Source organism: Leptidea sinapis, chromosome 23 (genome assembly GCF_905404315.1).
Source record: "Leptidea sinapis chromosome 23, ilLepSina1.1, whole genome shotgun sequence".
Lineage (NCBI taxonomy): Eukaryota > Metazoa > Arthropoda > Insecta > Lepidoptera > Pieridae > Leptidea > Leptidea sinapis.
Window position 1 is genome coordinate 4,538,520 of NC_066287.1, and position 26,034 is coordinate 4,564,553.

The 26,034-nt window shown below is 35.4% G+C and overlaps 2 protein-coding genes across 2 annotated transcripts in view; both read right to left on the minus strand.

Annotated features, from left to right (window-relative positions):
* The window catches only part of LOC126971412 (uncharacterized), a 370,061-nt gene that overhangs the window by 285,647 nt on the left and 58,380 nt on the right, over positions 1–26,034 (minus strand). The gene's annotated exons all lie outside the window — the stretch shown is intronic.
* LOC126971286 (uncharacterized) overlaps positions 1–26,034 on the minus strand; it is a 69,576-nt gene that overhangs the window by 19,473 nt on the left and 24,069 nt on the right. The window lies entirely within an intron of this gene.

The following is a 26,034-nucleotide window of genomic DNA, read 5'->3' on the forward strand; positions in this document are numbered from 1 at the left end:
CTAACCCGACGGGAAAAAGGCGTGAGTGTGTGTGTGTATGTGTTATAATTAACCAGATAGATAGAGTCAAATGTCCAAAGGAATAAGAAAGATTTCAGAATAAATACAAACTTATATATAATATAATGATTGATTATAAAAAAAAAATTCGCACTGTCTATAAGAATTTAAAGAAAAATTGAATTTTCTTCTCATGTTCTGTAGACATACTTTTATTTTTTGTAAATAGATAAGCTCATAATTTCTTGGGATAGCGGCCTTAACTAGAGTTTTTCCTGGGCCCTTTTCGTCAACCCGTCCAGCTAAAATATTATAATATAATATTAAAATAAGCCGAGGCAATAAAGAATGACCAGCTGTGTGAAGTGAACAGTAAAGTGTAGCAATTAGGTTGCTATTTAAGGTGCCATTAGCAATATCAGTGCATAGACGAATAATGTTTAGACGGAGCTTAAATCCTTACTAACAATAATCAAAGAAAGAAATTTTTAATGTATGGAAAAGAAGGACAACTGAGCGTACGGCGGCGGTGATAAGGCTTATAAGTTATCAAAGCATTTAAAGGAAATCCCTTGAAGTGTAAGTTAAAGAATTTGGAAGAGGTTTGTTATCATGTAACAAAAACTATAAGTTTAAAAGTTTCAAGTGAAAACCTAAACGAGAAATAGACGACGATTAGTGTTACTGAGAATAGATATTCACAGAAAGCTAAAATTTTATGTAAAAACTAGACGACAAGGTAAACGTTGTTTTGCCATATCAATTATTTCTATTGAATATTTTGGTAGTGAAATAGAAAATAAGTTTATATAAGCAAATAACTTATTGTAAGTGTGCGTCTGGTTGGGGATGTGGTTTGTGATTGAAAGAAGCAATAAAAAATTGTTTAGTGTGGGCTACCCTTATCTCTTAGGGGTATAAAAATAGTTTACGACCTATTCTCAGACCTAGCGAATAAACAATAAAAAAATTATCAAATCAGTCAAGCCGTTTCGGTAGACGTTTTCCGTTTTCGTTTGGTGACAAACGCGGAATTTTATATATTAGTTAAAGATGTGTAATAAAATAATGACGTGATATATTATGTCAAAATATTTATTTTACCATCACCGCAATGTGGTGCTTCCGAAGAATGTTAAGTATCAGCTGAACTTTGGGAGTTACAAGAGTCAAGGTCAGCTCGTCGGTGGGTACTCTTACAGACCGTCACACAGAGAAATTCAGCACATCTCGGTCATGTGTTATTTCATGAAAGAAATTACCTTCAACAACTCATAATGATGACGGAAAAGAGAGAGTTGAAGATCTGAGCTGAAGACCTACGTCTGGAAATGAAGTGATACCTGAAGAGTGAGAGACTTTCGACCTGGACTATTATTTTACTCTATGCATTACCACCTTATACAAATATTTGTATTTTCACGAGAGTAGGTCAGAGATTGGAAAGTAATACACAGCTAAAAGGAACGAGCATTTATTTGCGTTCACTTCCACGAACTTGCACTCCATCGGTCTGCCGCTGTTCCTCTTCAGATGGCGGTTTCTTCAGCAGACCGCCCCGAACACTCGTTCTCTTCTGTCTTCTCCTCACTGAATCACTTTCCACTTTTCGTACTTTTCTATACAAGAAGTATTCACTTCATTTCCTTCTTTTCCTTTTCACTTTCGATTCTGTACTAGAACTGCTATTTGTATATCCCCGGGACTATTCTATTTTCAAAATTATTCTCTTCCATCTTTAAATTTAAATTGTACTAGAAATGTCGTCATGTACGTCGAAGCGTTGCTATTCGACAGTATGTTGCTTGGATCGGATGGGTGCGATGAAATATAGCGGAAAACTTTCGGGAAGGCCAACAGTGGAATTATTTTTTTGGCTGATATCGATATATTGAACAGCTCCATCTACGCATTCGTATATCTGAAGTATTAACCCGTCACTATAAATATGTACTCAGGTGCGCGACCGAGCCGCGTTTTAACGCAAAAGATATATTCGTTTTTAAAGGGTTAATTGTTTTCTTATTTATAGTTTCCTTTTATTGTTTTGGTGGGATTAGGTCGTATCTCATGGGCCGTTGTTGCTGATGACTGAGATAATGGGTTTCAAAACTCGTTTTTGAAGTGCAAACTTCTTTAGCATCGTTGTCATTTAGAAGTTAATTAAACGAAACAGCGAGATGAAAATGAGACATAAATTTATAAGATTTAACGTGAGAGAAATGTGATAGGTTGCAATGGTACCAGGCAATCATAGTCGAAGAAGAGATTGTCTATGTATGACGCGAGTTATATACTTTAATATTATATTCTCACGTCATGCGCACGACGTATTATAATTACTATCCTCTTCCCGAAATTTTACATTCATCTCACTATCTTGAAGACAAAATATTTGATCAATATGTTATGTTTTTAAAGTGATAACCCTAACTTCTAGGATTAATACACAAATAAAATTTGAAAAACCATGCCGGTGCTCTTACCAACTGAGCTAACCGTTATGTTATATTTATAACATATTGTTTAGATTTACAAGAGCGACATCTCAAGTCAATTTCCTTATTTGCAAATATTGGGGTTGAGCAGGTTATCAACTGTAAAGTAGATCCCGTATATGAAGCGACAACCTGAGGGTTGAACAAAGCAAACAAGCGTTACTCGAACGGTTAGCTCAGTTGGATAGAGCACTGGCACGGAACGCCGGAGGTCGTGGGTTCGAGTCCCGCATCGTTCATAAAATTTTGTTGGCTTTGTTCAACTCTCAGGTTTTGGCTTCATCTACAGGATCTACTTTACAGTTGATAACCTGCTCAACCCCAATATTTGCATATTAGAAAATTGACTTGAGATGTCGCTCTTGTAAATCTAAACAATATGTTATGTTTTTAATGTGATAACCCTCACTTCTAGGATTAAAACACAAATAAAATTTGAAAAATAAAAATTTTATGAACGATGCGGGATTCGAACCCACGACCTATAAATTAATATGTATTAATCCTAGAAGTGAGGGTTATTACTTTTAAAACATAACATATTGTTTGCATATCAAAGCAATTTTTCTACAGAGCTTTCGCAGACTTAAGACACTTTGTATCGTGAAAGTTGAAAACACGAGGAATTAACCAGGATGAAACGACATATGGACCTTCAAAATACACCTTTCTAAATCACTCCTTCGACTTCTGTTTTAATAGATGATTGAAAATATGATAAAGAAATTGTAGTGTTAAGGGTTACTTTAATTTTAAGATCCAAAACTACTGTATTCGAAGCAATAAGCAAATGAGTTGTTCCTAAATAAAAAGGAGTTGGGCCATCTCTTTGTACGTTTACTAGATATAGCATCAGATTACACAAAATACTTATATATTATAATATATAATATTGACACACTTTTCACACAAATTATCTTGCCCCAAGTTAAGCATATATAGCCTGTGTTATGGGTTACAAGACAATGATATATTTAAAACAATATACTTACTTAAACATACATAAATTCATATAAACATACATATAAACTTACATAAATACATTTATACATCCATGATTCGCAAACAAACATCCATATTCATCATATAAATGCATGCACCTACCGGGATTCGAACCCGGGATCTTTAGCTTACTAGGTAGGATCGCTAACCACTCGGCTATACAGGTCGTCTAACTTATGGTTACTATTTGTTTGATATTTTTAAAATAGCGCATAATTCAAACCATTTCTTAACGGTTTCTATAAAGCTTTTATTTTTACAAAAAATAATTATCTGTCTACAGAGTATGAGAAGAAAATTTATATTTTCTTTACATGTCTATCTTTAATAGACATTGCGAAATAAATCACCAACGTAATTTTGAATACCCTATCTACCCTTAGTTTAACTTACGGATACATTGCTGTCACCGTTTAATGACAAGATCTTATCTATCCATATTTATGTCCAATACAGTTTTACGGCCGTTCCAAATATACTATATACAGATAAAGTTAAATTACTACCTTCTACTGTCAGTAATTAGCTGTCAATAATCTGAATCTGTCCCAATATAACCGATAAGTCATTCTTATCGCCTTATATTGGGACGCGTGAATTGAAATTTCTATACAAATTTCTATCGCTGGTAAGCTATACGTCGTCCAATTGACCGACAGCGTGTACGGATAAGGTGAGTTACCGTCGATAGGTTTATTGGGACAGAAAAGTCAACGATAGTTACGATTTTTATCTCAAGTAAGAGATAGACTGAATATTGGGAACGGCTGTTAGTCGAAAGCTATCAGTCAATAGGTTATTGAAATGTAAGTATGCGTAAAAGGATAGATTTGTTTACGTCTAGTAAGTTAAACTAAGGATAGATAAGTTATTGAAAACGGCCGCAGCGACTGGTTGCTCCACCGTGGTGTCCCGGTGTAATATAGTCCTGAGAATCAGGTACAGCATACGGGTCACGCTCGCTTCTCCTCCTTTCCCATAAAAAAGTATTTTTTTCGCTGATACTTTTTTTTTATGGAATAGGAGGACAAACGAGCGTACGAGGGTCACCTGTTGTTAAGTGATCACCACCGCCCACAATCTCCCGCAACACCAGAGGAATCACAGGAGCGTTGCCGGCCTTTAAGGAAGGTGTACGCGCATTTTTTGAAGGTACCCATGTCGTATCGTCCCGGAAACACCGCACAAGGAAGCTCATTCCACAGCTTTGTAGTACGTGGAAGAAAGCTTGAAAACCGCACTGTGGAGGACCGCCACACATCCAGATGGTGAGGATGATATCCTAACTTGTGGCGTGTCGTGCGAAGGTGGAATTTCTGCGGCAGGAACCAGGTTAAACAGATACTGATATATAAACACATTTGTGAAGCTTGATTTAATTGTAAATTGAGTATACACAAATATTTCAGCCTTCCATACAGTACTTTAGTCAACATTCGCTGCTCTATAGATACAGTCACAGTTAGGCATTCGTTATAGTAAATATCGTTAAATAATACCGCACTAATAACTATAACAAGTTTATAATAAACTAACAAATAATTTATCGTTTTAATATAACGAGGGTGGAATTACAATTAACGTTTTCCGTCCCGCTCACTCGTACCGCGACGGAGCAGGACACAAGATGATTTAAATGTCACACACTGCGTAATGTATGCGACGTCCCGTTCGTTCTTTATGCGTTAGAGAGGGAGGTGTGATTTAGTGCTCGTCTACGTCACGTGTTAGTAATGATCGCTTCATTTGCTCTGTTAAGGGGGAGCATGCTTCAACAATGGACACAGAAATGTGTGTTTGTCTATCATTAATTAGTATTTATTAATGCACCGAGGTTAAGTAGGGTTCTTAAACAAAAATTTTACAAAAACACAACCGACTTCAAAAACACTATTACAAAAAATTGATATACCTAATATGCACTAAAAAGTATAAAAATAATTGCGTATTTTTATACCATCCAATTAATTAATCTTATTCTAGTTACGATCCAGAAGGATCACATAGGAAGCACCGGCTCACAAATAAAAAAAGAATTTTCAAAATCGGTTCACCCAGTCGTAAGTTCTGAGGTAACAAACATAAAAAAACACCAATGAATGGAGAGCCTCCTCCGTTTTAAGTCGGTTAAAAAATCGAATTAAAAGTAACTTATTAGTTTAGGTAAAAAAAATACTAATAAGTGTCAAATCCGTATATCTTACCACCTCCCACCGAAGTGGTGAGTGTTAATGAGAAGAAATGGCAAGAAACTCATTACGTCATTACCATTTAAATTAATATTTACTTCAACAAGAAATGTTTCAAATTCAATTTTTTCAAATTCAACAGTGATGCAAGAAAATATTCAAACGTTTCAAATCAAATGAAGTGAAAATTAAAAAATATGAGTAATAAATAAAAAACTCTATTACTAGTACAGTGGATTCATAAATGCACATACACTGAAATTGAATAAAGAAGGTGTCTTGACAAGGATTGAGACAGGGACGCTGCAATGGTTTGGTTGGTGGTAGCAAACGATTGAACAAAGGACGGTGGGAGGCTACTTTGCACAGGATGCCAGCTAGATTAGAGGTACCACAACGGCGCCTATTTCTGCCGTGAAGCAGTAATGTGTTTCGGTCTGAATGACGCTTTAGCTAGTTAAGTTTAAGTAGTAAAGAGCGCGTGAGGTTTAAGTGAGTGTAAGGATAGAAGCAAGTGACGTTCTGTTGTCTCTGCCCACCCCGACGGGAAAAGGGCGTGGGCGTGTGTGTGTGTGTGTGTGAAATAACTAAAGGGAGAATTCAAACATTTGAAGTAAATTATAAACAAAAACAGCTCTACCAACAAAAACAGGGCTCTGAATAACAGGATCATCCAGTCAACCCAAGTTGCCCCCTTTCACGAAAATGACGCATGGATCAGCCATCGCTTCCTTCGACTATATTTTAGGGAAGGTAGCGATCCACCCCCACTGCCACAAGCATGACTTACGGCCGTTCCCTATATACTATCTACGAATAGAGATAAATTAGTTCCTTCTACTGTCAGTAATTAGCTGTCAATAATCTGAAGCTGTCCCAATACACCCGATAAGTCATTCATATCGCCTTATATTGGGACGCGTGAATTGAAATTTCTATACAAATTTCTATTTCTGGTAAGCTATACGTCGTCCAATTGACCGACAGCGTGTACGGATAAGGTGAGTTACCGTCGATAAGTTTATTGGGACAGAAAAGTCAACAATAGTTACGATTATCATCTCAAGTAAGAGATAGACTGTATATTGGGAACGGCCGTAAGAAGGTTTTGGGAAAACATTTTAACCTTCCAGAATAGCTTGTCATATAATATAAAAGTATAGACGCCATTTCTCTAAATTCTATATCAACTAAATAAAGTTGTCGAGGCCAATAAAATATCTTAGATTTCTCATCATCTGTTTATGTCTATGTTTGCACACGCCGATCTTACAAACAGCTTAAACGATTTAAATCCTGTTTTTACTGCTGTGTTTTGGCCAACTCCCCGTATTATCCATCTTCCAACTACATTTTTAATTCAGCTCAGTTGAAATCTAAAAATCAAAAACACTAGAAAAATTTAATCGATATATTTGGCCGCTCAATATATATCCTAAATATATAAAAGCACGAATTGATATTTATATAGAGTAAGCTTCGCCCTAACTAGCAGAGTAAAACACAATGTAATATTTTGATCGCCTCGCGAATAATTGTTAAAGTTCCGATTCCAAAGTACTCGCACGGATCGAAACATAATATTCTCGTGTTTATATCAACACTCAGAAACTCATAAATATATTATTTTGTGGGCTAACTTTGTTCATAATACCAACTAGCAATCGATGTTGCGATAAATTATTAACTCAACTCAAATATCGCTTTACTTTGTAGAATTATTTAAGCAATTGTTTGAAATCGTCATTTTGGTAACATTATTCAAATCAAATCAAATCAAAATCACTTTATTCTTGTAGGTTTTTAAATGTTTTCTTTTCTTTTTACATTTACCGCCACTAGAAGTGGCAAGAAACTCTTTGCCACTCGTTTAAATTTTTTAACAGTTACAGCTTCAACGTTATAATAGTTTCACTTACAATATTAATACAAATACTCAACGTCTTACACGACTAAGTAAAAAAGGTAAATGTAAATTAATAAGTAAAAAGTGGCAGATTTACGATCCATGCGTCACTGGGGTGGTTGGCTCCGTTGGTAAGAGCGCTCTGAAGGCAACCGAGAGGCGCGGGTTCGAGTCCCGCATCGTTCATAAACTTGTAAGTAATATATCGAAAAACATAGCGAATCTGTTATGAAATTCAAAAGGATTATTGTTAAAAACCGTTTGTGTGGTAAAGGTTACTATAACATAAATAATTTTCTTGATACCACAGACTGCTCAGGCTATTTAATTTTAAATTTTATTGTACAACTAGCTGACCCAGCAAAAGTTGTATTGCTATACAAATTAATAAAAAAAAAAATATATTTATAGTCTATAAAACATAGCTGCTGGAGGACAATATATTTTCTGCCGTCTAAATAAGTCTTCAATCCGTACCAAACTCCTCAAACAACGTTCAAATAATGCGCATAAAAATATCTACTACGATCAGGGATTGAATCGTAGAATATTCATTTCAGTAGAGTTATTATATTGCAGGGTTAGGGCCGAGTCAAGAGCATTTATAAAAAAAGCACATAGCATAGAGTTGTAAACAGCGCGACAATAGACCTGCCGGAGCACAACAGACGCTGTCTACGGGAACGTTATCGTTTATAGAAACAATCTTCTTTTGTCCGCTGAGAGCTGCATTGTTGCTGGATGGTTTTTTTATTAATGTATATTGTGGAGTCTGACTGGGAGGATGGCTACTTAGTATTTTCCTGGACGTTCAGCTAACTAGTACTGATTATAGATCTCGTTAGCATAATTAGTATTAATAAGAAAGAGTGCAAGTCAAGTCACTGACGTTTAAGCGCTACTTCCACGAGTGACTGACAATATTATCATCGCGCATATATCTCATCTGGCAATAATTTTTGAAGTAAAAACTTATTTAGCTGGATATTATAAATCTTATGGGTTTCCGTCACGAACATGCTCATTACTGGTGCACGCGATAAATAAATAATTAAAAAAAATATAAATATATATATATATATATATAAGTATATATAGTTAGGTAGCATGGTATGATGCTTATAGTAGTATACCTGTATGGCTACCGTATTGTGTAACAATAGAGCTGTGGTTATCTTATAAGTGAAATTGAATGGATTTATTGAAAAGTTCAATGTGTATAATATACTGTGCATTGCTGAAATTTTGTTTTGTTTGATTAATATATTAATAATTTTAATACTGAAAGTTCTAAGTTTTTACTTCTATCGACAGTCTCTACAAATGCCATTTTATTTTATTTAATCAAATTTTGAACGCGTTTATTATGTTGGAAATTTAAAACATATCATATTGTTTCGCGGTTATAGTTAACGGAATGGGGTGTTAAAAAAACAGAACTGCAGTGATTGTCTTGTACTAAGTGGTAATATAGCCGTCGGTCATTTTCAAGATACTTAAAAAGCTAGGTATCTATCAGTCGTACTTTGGTGGTTTGGTTTACTATATAAAGATATACCAACATATCGCCTGTCGAAGACCATAAAAGATCATGGGAGCTTTGTGTTATTAGAACTAAAAAGGTTGTTAATGCTCCCAGAATTTGCCGATATCCTCTAAGGAAATTATAATATACTAGTCAAAACAAAATAAGGGCCACCAAGGGTTGATTAATGATTCGATTGGATAAATTAATTGATTTTTATTGTAGACAGCATAAAATAATAATGCAAACAATTAAAAATAGAATTTTTTCCAACTTTTTAAAAAAAAATGCATTTTTGCAAAAATAATTAGTGATGAAAAAAAATTCTGAAAAAAAATAAACACAAAATGTGGGATGATTTGTGACTTTCCTCAATACCTAGTAAGCCCTCCTCGTTTTCTAAGGCACTCTTGAAGCCTAGAAAGTACACTCTACACCAGGTGTACCACTGTTTCTTGAGGAATTTGTTCCGCCTCCAGACTCTAATGCGACGGTCATCACTAAAAAATTTAACTTTGCACCCATCCGTAAACAATACTGTCCTCCAATCACTCATATCCCATGCATGATGAGCACTTGTTAATGGTATCCACACTACGCGTCTCCTGGAGAACTGCTAATCCTCGTGTAAAAGATTTCTAATGGTTTGATCACTAACGCGTGTACCGATCGCCTGCCGCAAACGGTTTTGTAAGGAGCGGGCTGTGCTGCAGCGTTCTCTGCGCTCAGTCAAGCGCACGTAGCAGTCCTTTTGTGCGGTAGTTGCTCAAACTTTGCCAAATCCTCGTCTCCTGATTAGACTCCCAGTCTCTTGAAAACGTTTCCAAGCATTCTGGATCGCTCGACCGGAAAAACCCAGCTACACCGCCACAGAACGCTGCTCATGGCCTTCTTGAGGCAATGTTACGTCCCTAGTTACGGTACGCAAGTCCATATGACGTTGAATTCTCGGCATAACTTTCTTAAAATGTTAATTCAGCTACTAGTTAAACAAAACTTACAGTGTTCTTGAAAGAATCGTCAATTTGACTGAGGTGAAATCCGTCCTAAAATTGGGTAGTATCAAGTGTTTCCAATAAATTATCAAAAACTACCCACTTTAAACAATTATGCAGGTGGAATACTCAAAAAAATGTGTGTAAACAAATAAGGTAACACCACGATAAATAATCAGCTACTTAAGAATGCATAAAAAATAAATTATCGCTAACGAGGTCAAAAAAATCAAGTGGCCCTTATTTTGTTTTGACTAGTTTATATCGCGAGATATAAAGATTCCCTTTATAAGTCTTTCACGTATCATAAAAGAAGACCGGAAAGTAGGTGCGAATTGTAGATCTACAGGACTTGCCCTAAATCCATTCCCTTTGGTTAAATAATGCGATCAATTGCTTATTGTCCCGATGTGTGCGTGAAAAGTACATAATTATTATTTTTTTCACTAAAGAAACATATTTTTCAATCGATAAGCATATAATTATATATTGCAATAAGCAGAATGACAAAGAACGCTCAAACCAACAAAGAAGCATCAGATGTAGTCACAAAACTACATCGTGGTCATTTTACTGCGTCGGTCATGGTGTGGTGTGGAGTGTCCTAACAATAAAATCTTAGATCATGTTGTGAAACTTCTTAGAAATACGCTTTTAAAAAATGTACCTTGAAGTTTCTTGAAACCCTTGGACTACAAATTAGGACCAATTTTAGTACACATGACCTGTTTTAAGCGACACGCTTACATCGAGTCGCCTACGAAAAAGTGATGATTTTCTTGAATAAGATTACTCGTATTTAATAAAATAATTTTATTTTATGCACCGAGTCATCGAGCTCTTTCTTAGATCCTAAAACGAATAATTAGTCGTCTTCTCGTGGGAGTTGCTAGACGATTAAAGCGCGGGTTCGTCGCAATGATTTCGCTCGCTTACCACTTACAATGGCTCGAGAGTTTTAGGTATTCACGAGCAAATTTTCCGCAACTCGATGTTGACTGTGTGGAAACGGCCCTGAGTTACCTTTGAGTCTTTGAGAGTTTATTGGTTGACCACACTGGGTCAGTGTGAGTTTGTTTGAACTTTGAACACGAAACTTCAGATACATGTGTGGGTCTCCTCACGATATTGTTTTACATCGTAGGAGAGAGATCGATAAACGCACAATTGAATTCCGAAGGTAGAGAACAACCTTATGGACGGCAATGGCCCGAATATTGCGCACTCAGCCATTTCGTTTGTGATATATTGCTAATTGCGACAACTGACGTCTTTTTGAAGTAAAACTTCTTTAGGCGCGACTTGGGGGTAACTAAGAAAAAGAAAATTCTTACGGAAGTAACGCTCAGTAAAAAAGTCAATTGAAACAATTTTTAAAGCCGTTATAATTTGATGGTTTAAAAAAAAACATTTCAATAAGCTCAGTAATAATTTTTGAAAATCATCAAGAGTATAACTTGCTTATTTATTACTACTTTTGTAATAAATAATATAAAAGTTATCAGAATTTTTCTGACATTTGCGACATTTGTTTATTTGTTTTTGGTTTCTTAGTCCATCATTGGGATAGGCAAAGGGTTCACGCCCATACAGCCATATTCGTTAATATTCAGTAACAACGTCATATTAATATGTGCTAATATAAGCTTCAATTTCTTATTATCAATTATTTTATTTAATGAGTGAATATTTTAAAATGTGCGAATGGTATTAATGAATTATAATTGGAAAATAAAATGAAAATTATAGTCAGTCAACAAAATGGCGGAATCCCAGGAAAATTTTACTCTTTCATAAATAAATAAGCATAAAAGAGAAAATCAAGAACCTGATAATGATCTGACCTGTAAAACAATTAAGTGTTATTTTCTGATGAATAATAATATCAAAATATATAAAATCTCACTTAATTAAATAATATTATTTATTATAAATAAAAAAATATCAAAAATTCATTAATTATTTAATTAATGTATCTGTTAATTATTCCTAAAGTGAATTATTATTAAGTTTTACTTCAATCGCGCGTAAAGATTACACGCACACACTTTTTTTTGTAACTAAACGGTTGTCGACTATAACCACAAATTTGCGGCACTTAGCCACTATATGAACGTTGATCTCCGTGCCAGAGTGGTCCTGAGTCATCTCTGTTCTTCCACATCAATTTATCCCTTAGTTCCAGTTAACACAAACAGAAAATACCTATTATATGTGTCATACAGTAATTTTATCAAGATTCATCGCTCATCGTAACTCGATACATCGTCACTACAGACACAGACTCGCCTGTATATTATGATATATTATTATTCAGCCCTTCCCACAGTAACATCACTTCACGCAACTCCCTTATCAATCACAATAAAAAATGTACAAAAATGTTTTAATTTGTGAGGCGTACGCAAAGCGCGCCAACAATGGCGGATAGCGGCGCCCGGAGATTAAAACCTAGCAGACAGTTAGGCGATACAGACCTAGCAACCGCGTAGATGGAGAACTGCCTTCTCGATCTTTTTTCATAGCCAATCTTACCTAACCGGTTAACGTAGGAAGTAAGTACATCGAAAACTTTTTCTTCGGATTTGTTCTATATTTGAACAAACTTTTACGGTTTTTGGTTATTTAATTGTATAGGTTTGCTTGATTAAACCGGTTAACTATTGTTTTTGTCTATCACAGAATCATGTTTTGTTCTAACAAAGTTTTAATTTGTGCTCTAGCACAGTTTTAATTTTAGTGAAACTTACCTTACATCTGCTTAACAACACCGCAAGCTGTATTAGCCTGTAAATGGGTGAATGCGGCGTATGCACGAAGTTAAGTTTAGCATACTTTTGTTATTTAAGAATGAAACTAACGTCCAGTTTCCAGTGGATGACAAAAAAAAAACGGGTTAATCTTCATAAAAGGCCGGCAGCGCTTCTGTAAATCCTCTGGTATTGCAAAAATAATACGGGTGGTAACGAGTTCTAACTATCAGGTGACAGATACGTTTCTTTATCCTCCTCTCCGATAACAACTCAATCACCATCGCTGTATGGACTCCGATACACTTATTGTTCACACATGACACTGCACCACATTGACTTTCCGCATTTCGTTAATTTAAACACAAAGACTGGAAGAAAGTCTTGTGATTGGTTGATTTAGATCACAATTAGTTACCTTAGATGCTTAATACTAACTACCCGATATAATCTTTTAACCATCAGACCACAACCAGAAATCTCTCGAATAAATTCAATAACTTAGATTGTCGTTTACCCGTGAACCCTTCTGCCACCTGTCTATTTAATATTGCTCTATGGTTCCTTGTTTATTCATAATAATATACACCGTACATCCTATCAATCTGAGTTCGTTGGTATTTCATGTTCATTCATTCGAAACGTTGCAACCGATTGATGTTAGATCAGATAGGTGACCACTCAGGTCCTGAATATCAGCACTTTATTATAACAATTAATGTCTCTTACTTTTTTGTAATTGGTTTCATATCCAGTTATCAGGCGTAATGTCATTTAAATAAACAAAATACTTAAATTTAATGCAATCTATATCTTATATATAAAATTCTCGTGTCACGGTGTGCGGGACCGAACTCCTCCGAAACGGCTTAACCGATTCTCATGAAATTTTGAGTGCATATTGGGTAGGTCTGAGAATCGGACAACATCTATTTTTCATCCCCCTAAATGTTAAGGGTGGTCCACACGAAATTTTTTGTTTTAATTTTTTGACATTTTTTATTAAATTTGTTTGATTATGAGTCAGCATTAAAAAATACGTACAACTTCAAATTTTCACCCATCTACGATCAACAGTTACTTTTGTATCGCGATTTTAATATCGGCAATACAACGTTTGCTGGGTCAACTAGTACATATATAAAAATGAATTGCTGTTCGTTAGTCTCGCTAAAACTCGAGAACGGCTGGACCGATTTGGCTAATTTTGGTCTTGAATTATTTGTGGAAGTCCAGAGAAGGTTTAAAAGGTGAATAAATAGGAAAATGCTGCTAAATTAAATAAAAACAACAAATTTGTTTTACCTTTGATGTGTCCATACATAATTTCTAAGAGAGAATTTATTGACGCACGGTTCGACAGGTCTGCTGTGAAACAATTTCATTACGACAGCAGGGTGCATATTTTACGAAGTAATTTTTGATGTTATGATATATTATTGACAAATTCATATTAAATCATTATTTTATTTATTATATACAGAACAACGTCTGTCGGGTCAGCTAGTCTATATATATAAAAATTAAAGTTCGTTAGTCTCGCTAAAACTCGAGAACGGCTGGACCGATTTGGCTAATTTTGGTCTTAAATTATTTGTGGAATTCCAGGTAAGGTTTAAAAGGTGATTTGTCCCCCGTCGTTCAGAAATCAAATTGATAGAATATTTTAAAATAAATAACAAATTAGTATATTTATATCGTTCTTACTTTCTCGGGAGGTAAAAAATAAACTTATTTTTAGCTAACTATAGTTGGTACATTAACTACAGTTGTTAACCTGGCCTAGGTCGTCGCAGTCAATCAAATATTGCGAAGAAGCTACTCCACGTGATCCAACCCTGAATATAATTTATTTTTATTTCATTATGATTCAGCATTAAATCTTCAATTTTTCGCCCTACTACACTCTACAATTATTTTTGTATCGCAATTTTAATATTATTCTGTTCCATCCACTAATCTGCTATGGGTTGCAAGACAGCAATCGAATACAATAATTGTATTATGATATATTTGGTAGGTCTGAGAATCTTGCCTCTATTTTTTATATTCCAAAAACATTTTTCTAAATATATAGCAATACAACGTTTGCTGGGTCAGCTTGTACATTATAAATATTTATAAAAGTATTCTGCATCATTCGTCGATATGATTGAAGGATTAAAAATACGTGTTGCAGTCCGGGAGTGCCGGCAGAAGTGAAAACTTGAACATTAACGTTGTACCTTTTAGAATATTTGTTTTAACTGTATTTTGAAATGGTCAGGGGAATAATTTCGCACAAACCGCTTTAAAAGTATAAAAGTACTAGCATTCATGTGGTTAATTACAGTATTCATTTATTGCGCTATCGTACCTATACAAAAATGACAATTTATATTACACTAGCTGACCCAGCAAACGTTGTATTGCCGATATAAAAATCGTGATACAAAAGTAACTGTTGATCGTAGATGGGTGAAAATTTGAAGTTGCATGTATTTTTTAATGTTGAATCATAATCAAACAAATTAAAAAAAAATGACAATAAAATAAAAATAAAAAAATTTGTGTGGACCACCCTTAACATTTAGGGGTATGAAAAATAGATGTTGGCCGATTCTCAGACCTACTCAATATGCTCACAAAATTTCATGAGAATCGGTCAAGCCGTTTCGGAGGAGTACGGGAACGAACATTGTGACACGAGAATTTTATATATAAGATAAAAAATTAACACTTCAGAACTATTACATTAAAAAGTTTATCTCGCAGGAAAATCAACTTAAATACATAATTTTAACAAGTCCACCATCTTCATTGCCAGAATCATCATCGGCAATCTCTAAAACTGGTACAATAGGTTTAGGTAGCTGAAGTAAGAAACAAAATGATAAAAAAAAACAAAAAAATACAAGTAACATTAGCAACCACAGCGCCAATGACCGTATGATCATTAGAACATACAGTAGAACTCCAATTATCCGAATTAATGGGGACCGGGACCCATTCGGATAATGAAATATTCGGATAATCGGAGTTTTTTTTAAAAAATTGCCATTGGAGAGAAAAAAAGCTACGTTTTGATATTGCACTATTTTTTTATTGAATTAAATGAAAGAAACATGATATTTTCACATGTTTTAAATATAAATAAAATGTACTTATGTACAAGTTTAGAAATAAAAATCATTGTTTTTCAAACATCTCCGTCAATGTAAGCTGTTTTGCTGTCTTCATCCGTTTTCGGGCAGCCAGGTCACGCATTCGCTTGACGGTGAGCAGTTGCAAGTGGTCATTAAATCAAAAATACATTGAGTTTAGCAAAATTCTCTTGCCCACCTCTACCACGTGTTGTGCCTACACTGACTTCGCGGAGGGAAGGACAATAGTGAGCGAACGCGCAAACACTGGATTCGCGGGGGGAAGAATAATAGCGCACTTAGACATTTTTTGGACAATTTTTTTCTGAAAGTGATTCGGATAATCGGCGATTCGGATAGTCGGAGTTAAAAAAAGATGTCTGCTGAGTTTATTCCGCCTGTTCTTATCAGGTCTGAGACATAACTTTTGGAATTAGAATGTATACAGTAGAATTTGATGTTCAATTATAAGTGATTTTAAATGATATTACGACGTGAAGTATCTTAGGTTTGGTTTTTTTATTTAGACACATTATTTTGTATACTTATCTATAAAGATAATCGTAGCCGTACTAACGTAGCATATAACTCCTGCATCAATCGTATTTGTCGCCAATTTAAAACAGTTTCTCAAAATAATCAGCAACTCAATTTATTTAATTCCACATCAACCTGCTTTCGTCATAATGTCGTTGACTGCCTGCGTAAGGGAGCTAATTTGTAGAAATTACTATTATTCCTTTTACACTACTTTAAATAATCTAAAGGGTATAACTTCGATTCAAGTGATATTTATTCCTAGCCAAAATACACTTACTTTCATATCCATGCTGTTTTAGAACAGCCACGTATGAGATTTTTGATCTATTCGATCGCGTAAAAATTAATTCTACGATTTGTATGGCGTCGAAAGAGCGCCATCTAGTGAAAGAAGAGGAAAACAACATAGATGTGTGCGGAGAAGATCTAATCGTCATAGTTCTGTGTCAACTACTTGGGTTTACAAATTATAATTAAATAACTTTTGCAGAAATTTAAGAATTTTCTTAAGGATAAACTTTATAATTTGCACAACGTATCAAATGTTTAACTGAGAAGAACAGAAGACAATATATTAGGTCAAAAATTGGAAGGTGCAAAATTTAAAATATTATACTGTAAGAGTAAACCTGCAGGAAACAGAAGTAGTTTCAATAATTATAACTTCTAAACATTTTAATGAAAAGAAACTGTGAAATAATAAGCCCTCTGCAAGGACAGAAGAGGGAAAAACAATAATACCAGTTTCCTGGACGCAATAGATGGCTCCGCTCAAATCCCAGGACATATTAGAGGCCTATAAATCTAGCATTAGTTTTTATAGAAAAAGTTGCGGCGCGTGACACTTACAAAGTGAAAAATGGCGCCAAGCCAGAGCCTGGATAGCGAGGCATGGTTCCGTAGTAAAATTGAAGATCTGTTAGTCGAGCACATATATCTTGAAGCAGTCGGCAGCGAATGTATCGACAACGATACATTCGTAACGATACGATAATACTCCGAATATATCGCAACTACTAGGGTAGGCTCTAACAAATGTTCGAATTCTTTATCGTTTATCGTATCCATAGACTTATATTTTGATTTTTTGACGATATTACAGTGAATGAATTATGTGCAAACCTTGAAAAACTAAATATCATCTGTGCTATGTAGCTGTTATGTGTCAAAATATAGTTTAGGCGCAAAGGACCATGCCAGATTCTGCCCCACCAATTTACATCACTTGCACAAAATGTAAATATTCCAAAATTATGTAATGAATATAATATGATCATTGAAAATTGAATAAATAATTCAAAACCTACGGGAAAAAAATGTAAAAAAAGTGACTCAACCCTTCTCGTCGTCTTCCTATTCTCAGGTGTCGATCTCAGGCGGCCATTTGCATTATTTTCTACGCATAAACGATGAATAAAACGACAAAGTACTTAGTAATAAAAAAATCTTGTTGAATGTGCATCTACGATCAACAGTTACTTTTGTATCGCGATTTTAATATCGGCAATAGAACTTTTGCTGGGTAAGCTAGTAATATATATAATTAATAATAAAATCCGAAAGTAAGCTCAACCTTTTCCGAAGTTGTGGTACCTAAAATAAACTTTTCACATTCATAAGCATTATTTCCTTGCCATAGATAAATAAAGTTATTTTGATTTCATTTGATTTAGAAGCAGGGACACAGAGCACAGGTTGTATGGGTCGTCAAATTTTTCTGACCACTTGGGCTTAGAAAAGGAACATATTATTTTGTCCATGTACATCTAGACTGTGCATTAAGTGATAATCGCCGCCTGCATTCTCCTGCAATGCCAGGAGGATCACAGGAGAGTTGCCGGCTTAGTAGAATTATGCACGCGCCTTATTTGAAGTTACCCGTTGTGTATCTTTTTGGAATCATCGCTCAAGGAAGCTCATTTCATAGTTTCATCGTACATAGCAGAAAACAAAACAAATTCCTTGAAAACTGTCTTTTTCTGTTTTCCTGATCCGATACGAGTTAGGGACCTACAAGAAAAGAGCATAGTCCTAACTTAAAAGCTGGCAATGCATCTATTCACCCCAGGTGTTGTGGATGTCCATGGGCAGTTGCCTAATATCTTTAATCACGTGAGCCTCGTGCCCATTTCCCCCTCTAATATATAAAAACACTGCACTCTGTAGAGGAGCGCCATACATTCAGAAGGATATCCAAATTTTTCGTGTTTTGTGCGAAGGATTCTACGGCAGGAGTTCTGCCGTAGGCCAAAGTTCGTCGCAACACTCCCCGTGATAAATGCGGTAGATGACACATACTGAAGCAACGCCTAGTGTTCTTGATCATTCACAGGGATGGGTTCCTGACTATAAGAGCAGTCAAGGTTGGACGACTGTATTTAAAAAATGGCATGTAATCCACATGAAAAGCAGGGAATTACAGATTATGAAGTGATTGCCTTTTCAATATAGTTGCTATATTATTTTGTCTACGGATCTCTAATAAAGAGTTGCGTAGATCCAGCAACAAATCAGTCAGACAGAGCCGGGGGAAGTACCTTAAGGCGCACGCCGCAAAATGATTTGTAGGCACGCGGCGCTATACAGGGTGTATCCGAACAATTACTTGTGTTTTATTTCTGTAAACAAAAGATTTTACTCACAATCGTCACTGGACAATCAGTATGTCGATATACGTAGATGACTATGTAAACTTAAGAAATTATATACAAATTGAAGGAATTATCTGTTTTACTAAATGCTTTTTCTGGATTTTTTTTGTTGTTTGTCCACACAAACGTCAACAAACAAATATCATTTAAACGGCTTTATTTAATGAAATGTCTTTCAAAGAATGTTTCCAAATGTCTATACATGCGAATTAATATTTTTTATGGAATTCGGAGTCATTTTTTTGTAAGACTATAATGATTCATCAATCATGTTCTTGTTAATTCGTCAATTATTCTCACAAAACCTAATAAAGAGACAAATTAATTAAGAAGGTATGTCAGAATATTTAAGGGTCATGAGTCATGGCGTTCTTTTTTTGCTCACCGCATCCTAAGAAATTTGCAAAAATGTAAGTAAATTAGTGAACAATTCTTGACAGGTTAACTCAGAAATGAGCAAAGTTATGTTTGTATATTGCAAATACAACAAATTTCATCGATTTAAAGACTTAATCAGAAAGTCATTATTATATGTTTAAGCACTTATAATAAGAGTTTTACTATTATTATTCGAATTTACAGATATTTCAACATTGGTAATATATCAATCTACATTCCTTCTGATTTCTATATTGCTGAAAATTTACTATCTTTACTCTAAAAAAAAACCTTTATTGAACATAATATTATCCCGTGTTAATTCCTCAGCCGAGACGAGCAGGACATGCAGCTGATGGTAATTGATTCGTCCTGCCCATTATAATGCAGTGCCGCTCAGGATTCTTGAAAACCCCAAAAACTCTGAGCAGCACTACTACTGCGCTTGTCACCTTGAGACATAAGATGTTAAGGCTCATTTGCCTAGTAATTTCACTAGCTACGGCGCCCTTCAGATTGAAACAATAATGCTTACACATTACTGTTTAGAAATAGGTGCCGTCGTGGTAATCTAGCGTGCTAATCGGCATTCTGTGCAAAGGAGTCTCCCACTGGTGTTCCGGTGAAATATAGCCGTAAATATAAGCTAACAGAGACCAAGAAGTTGTTTTTGCAGTACATTACATTTATTGTGAAAAATAGTTATTTAAAGATAATAAATAAAATTTTATTCCATTTTTATTTACTTCTCTATATTATATTACGTATGTGAATAACATTAAGACGTATTAATTTCAATATTAATACCAATAGATTAGTGTTATGTTGTGTGTGTAACATTTGAGTGTTATTCAACGAAGAACACAGCAGACTATTTAGAAATATGCTGCTAACAAGAGTAGAAGACGAAGGAGAAGAGAAGTGATAATGTTTAGAGAATTTGCGAAAACAAAGTGGGACTTTCAAAAATATAAAAAAATATTAATACTTTAAGAAAAAACAGCACCACCCTGTGTAATATAAAGGTGTTGCGCCAATTGACTTCTATCTCACATCTAAATAATATTAATATTTATCGCTTTTATACCCCATTTTACCAAAACCCTCAAATCAACACGACACACTTTAATCTATTGTGATAAGGTTGAATTTTGAAACGCCTTTAATAATTCAGGGACTTTTAACGTGGCTCATTCTGTAAAGGTATAAATATTCTTGTAGCGGGGTTTTTGCATGGCTTAAGTAACTTGTGTCCCTTAAGAGGGTAGTATATCGTATTGGAGAATCATTGGTAATAGCGAGCTATGGCCGGGGTTTGTAAAGAAGAAGTGTATTGAGTTTCTAGTACTCGTTGTACTCAGGTCTGAGGCATAAATTTTCAAAATAATGGTAGGTTGTATTAATGAAGTCATCCGCAGGGCATTTGCTGCTCTTAATATACCAGCTGTTTTAGAGCCAAATGGTATTACCCATCGCGATGGCAAGCGTCCTGATGGAATGACGCTGGTGGCTTGGGCACGGGGAAGGGCGCTGGTGTGGGATGCTACTTGCGTCGACACTCTGGCTCCTTCTCATGTCCAAGTTACGTCAGTTGGTGCTGGGGCTGCTGCTTCGAATGCCGAAGACAGCAAGCGTCGCAATTATGTTGGTCTCAGTGAGTCATACATCTTTGTGCCGTTTGGTGTCGAGACACTTGGCCCGTGGGGCCCAGAGGTGCGGAGAATGTTCAAAATACTATCTTCGCGCCTCAATAAGGCTACTGGAAACCCAAGCGCTGGCAGCTATTTCGGTCAACGGATCAGCCTTGCTATCCAACGCGGTAATGCTGCCAGTATTCTTGGTACGCTTCCACGTAATGATAGTTTTAATTTTATGTAGTCGTAGTATTGTATATATAATTATAAGATTTGTTTTATGGTAGGTAGTTCTTTTTTTTGGTTTTTCAATATAAATGAACACAGACTAGCGTATAGATCAACAAAGTGTGCGAGATAGAAGAACATCAAATTCAAATTATAAGTTAAAATATTTTTAATAAAAACAGGATTAAAAATACTACCACCCATTCGAAATAGGTCTGAACCTGGGAAGAACGGGCGCAAGAAACTGAGCGGGCATTTTTTAAACATGTGGATTACAATGGATTATCGTGTAAAACAAAATTATAATTAAATAGCCTAAGGGTTTTCGCTCCATTCCCAGTCTATAGTATCTTTTAGAAAATCATTAATGTTATAATAGCCTTTACCACCCAAACGTAATTTAACAAGTCTTTTAAATTTCGTAACACATTTTAAACATTTTATGAGATCATATTGTAAAAGCATATATATAATAATAGACTTACTAACTCGATTTAACCGAGTAGTTGGCATAACAAGTTGTAGTTTGTTACTTGAGTTAACATTATTGTGCTTATGAACATACAGAATTATTATCAAGAATATATTCAGATGCATAATGCAGGATCTTCCGATCTCTAGCACACTCACTCCCAGACGCATACAGTGCTGAAATTGAGGCTTAACTTTTTAAACGCTCAGGTTGCAAATAAGACGAACCGACATGCACTAACTAAAGCAACAGGCTCTGACAAAATCGTTTCCAATTATAATAGAATAATGATTGATTGAACATAGTCAAATATAAATTTATTCTAATCATTGCAACTACAACAATTCGAATCATGATTCAAAAATTCTAAATGAAATGCGCAGTGTAATTTTCATAAAATGCCATCCCCGCTTTTCTCCGAGTCTCCCTGTGCGGTAATACATCACGGGCGCACAAAGCGACGGCTAGCTTGCAGCCCGGTGCAACGTTGTTCAACTTGCGACCGAGTACAGTCGTTTACGAAACGTAAAATACGAAATGAACTAAATTAAGATTTTTGTTTTTATATTTCAGCAAAAGCAAACTCAAACGCACTTCTATTTGTAGAAGCGAAACTATTATAAGGAAGTTCAGGCCGCTTGGCTCACACTCTATCCGTGCTAAGCGTTAGATCTTAGCGTTACACGAGAGCGTCAGATTTAGTACCGTAACATGATATAGTATATACGTATACAGAAGCATTACCTTCCGTATTCACTCATGTCAGCTGTCATACATAGCTGGCGTGGCTTTCTATGTCTCTCTCTACTCTATGCATTCACGCTGGTCACTTTTGTAATTTAAATATCCCTTGCGATCACCTGTTATAATTATTCTTTCTGCCGATTACAAATAAACCAAGTAAACTGTCCCTCATGTCTTTTTTTCATAATTTTTTTTACGCTTAGTTCCTACGCTTTAAAGCTTCGATTATTTTGGGCGTCTCTAGCTTTTTTATAACGGAGGTGACGAGATAAACAAGACATTCACCAATTATTGTGCTCATCACTTTGGGTTGTGATATAGTGTTGGTTGTCCTGTTATTTTATGGTTAAGTCTTTAAGCTAAAACGCAAAAATAGCTTGCATACCACTGCTTGGTAGCCGAAAACTCGATTAGCTGTCACTCTATTGTTACCAGAGATTATTGGCGAGGGTGATTATTTAAGAAAAGGCAAGCTCATTCGTAATCCTGTTCTATAATTATTTATCTTATCTTATATATAAAATTCTCGTGTCGCGGTGTATGTTAATAAACTCCTCCGAAACTGTTGAAGCGATTTGTACGAAATTTAGTGTGCATATCAGATAGGTCTAAGAATCGGCCAACATCTATTTTTCATACCTCTAAATGATATGATAGTGAATGATAAATAGGTGTGATCCGCTCCCAAATATTATTTTATTGAAAAAAAAAATTTTTTTTTAAAGTTTTGTTTTTTATTTTATTAAGATTAAGCATTAAAAATACATCCAACTTAAAATTTTCACCGTTTTACGAAGAACCCCTGTTTTTTAATCGCCTTCTTTATATTATTATTCTGTTCCATCCACAGATTCGCAATGGGTTGCTAGGTAGCAATCGAATATTTACTTTAATTATTTTTTTTCTCAATTTAGATTAACCAGCAACTATTGCAATGTTGGATGAGGGCAGCGCAGGACCGATCGTCGAGAAAATCTTTTGGGGAGGCCTTTGTCGAGCAGTGGACGTCTTTCTACTGATGATGATGATGTCAATTATCATTACTTTCTTCAAAGCCCGCTCACAGACAAAAAGATAATTTGTCTATGAAAATAAAAAAAATCTATTTTAATATTAATATTTGTAATTAATTACTTAATATTTTGTTAGTGACTGTACTATTGTTTTGTCCTGCGGTGTCCCGCGAGCTATCCCTTAACGAAGGGCAAGCCGGCACTACCAAGTGTTCTCGAAAGTAATAGAAATATCAACAAGGATTTCATATTGTACAAAATTCACGAATAAACTTCATTTACAACTGAAGTTCAAAATGATATTTCATTTAATGCTTGCGTCCCGGAATTGAAGGTCTCGCTGCGAGAACGCGACTGACTGTCAAATATGACCACGAAGGCTGCACTAAAAGTATCGGGAATGGAACTTTCCACTGTACCTGTCATTTTAAAATCTTTTTAATTGAAAACTCCTTGGTTTTAAAAATCGAATACCATTTATTTATTTAAGAAAAGATTCTCGGTCTTGTCACAAGGTCTTTTCAAACTTGTTTAGTCGTTGAGAAAATGGAATTGACTTGAGAAAATTCCAGAGCGATGATTTATTATGACTTTCGAAGTGGTTTAACACAAAAACAGAGTGTTGACCGGATGATTTCTGCATTTGGTGATGAGGCCAATCCAAAAACATAATTTATCGCTGGTTTGCTGAAATTCAACGTGGACGTGTCAAGCTCAGTGATGATCTCCGTCAAGGTCGTCCAAAAACTGCAGTCACCAAAGAAAACGTTGATGCTGTGCGTAAGCTGATTGAGGAAGATCGACATGTGACATACCGCGAAATTCAGGCAACTTTAGACATTGGTATGAGTCAAATACAAATAATCTTCCATGAACAATTAGGTGTTAAAAAGTTGTTTTCCCAATGGATACCGCATTTGCTCTGTGAAGAGCAAAAAGCGGCTCGCGTTACTTGGTGCGTCAGAACTCTCGAAAGATTCCACGCAGGATCCTCAAATGCTGTATACAACATCGTATCAGGTGACGAATCCTGGATATACTCGTACGGACCCGAAACAAAAAACCAGTCACGAGTTTGGGTGTTCGAAAATCAGTTAAAGCCAACAAAAATTGTTCGTTCACGGAGTGTTGCAAAAAAAATGGTGGCCACATTTGTCTCCAAAACCGGCCATGTTGCGACTATTCCTCTTGAGGGACAAAGAACGGTTAATGCAGAATGGTATGCTAGCATTTGTTTGTGATAAACGTTTCTGAACTCCGTAAAGAGAACTGCAACCGCCGCATCATCCTCCATCACGACAATGCGAGTTCTCACACCGCGCACAGATCAAAAGAGTGTTTAGTGCAAGAAAACATAGAATTATTAGACCATCCGCCGTACAGCCCCGGCCTAAGCCCTAATGATTTCTATACTTTCCCTAAAATAAAGAATAAATTGCGTGGTCAGAGATTTTCATCACCTGAAAAAGCTGTGGACGCCTACAAAACGGCCATTTTGGAGACCCCAACTTCCGAATGGAATGGTTGCTTCAATGATTGGTTCCATCGTATGGAAAAATGTGTCAAATTTCCCGGAGAATACTTCGAAAAGCAATATGCCACCCTCGTATATGTTTTTTTAATCTAAAAGGTTTTCGGGAAGAATCCTTAATATCTTTCTTTGACTTTACTACTTAATTGGAGAGAGTCGTGCACTTAACGAAATGTAATTGCCAGAGTATGAAGAAAGAAAGAACAATCATTTATTCAATTAAGTTAAAATGACACTTATTAATGTCAAAGATTTTACCACCACTTCGGAAAAGTTGAACTATAATGAGAAGAAGAGAAGTGGCATTGCTGTCATTGCGACGTCTGACCAAACTTCATTTTCATTAATAAAATCATCCATTTTATGATCTTCATTAAATTTCATTCAATATAAGATTTTAATCGACGTATGTAGCGATGAAAAATCGAAGTTAAAATGTAGAAGCGTAGAGTGTTTCCCATAAAAGAAATTCTCCGTCGCTTAATTCATTTCTATCAACAATATTTCAGGATGATGAAAACGAGAGTAACTCAAATCTCATTAGAAATGAAAGTATCATTTGGTGAAATGAATCTGATCGAGGAAACCTTAATTAAACCAAGTGTTTGAGCCGTGATTGGGTTTATTAGAATTCAAATGAGACGAAACTCCTCTACAGTGCGATTTTCCACAAACTTTCTTCCATCTACATTCAAACAACGACTCCTTAATAGCCCAGTGGTTAGTGACCCTGCCTACTAAGCTAGAGGTCCCGGGTTCAAATCCCGGTAGGTGCAATCATTTATATGATGAATATGAATGTTTGTTTCTGAGTCATGGATGTTTATATGTTGAAGTAAGTATATTGTATTAAATA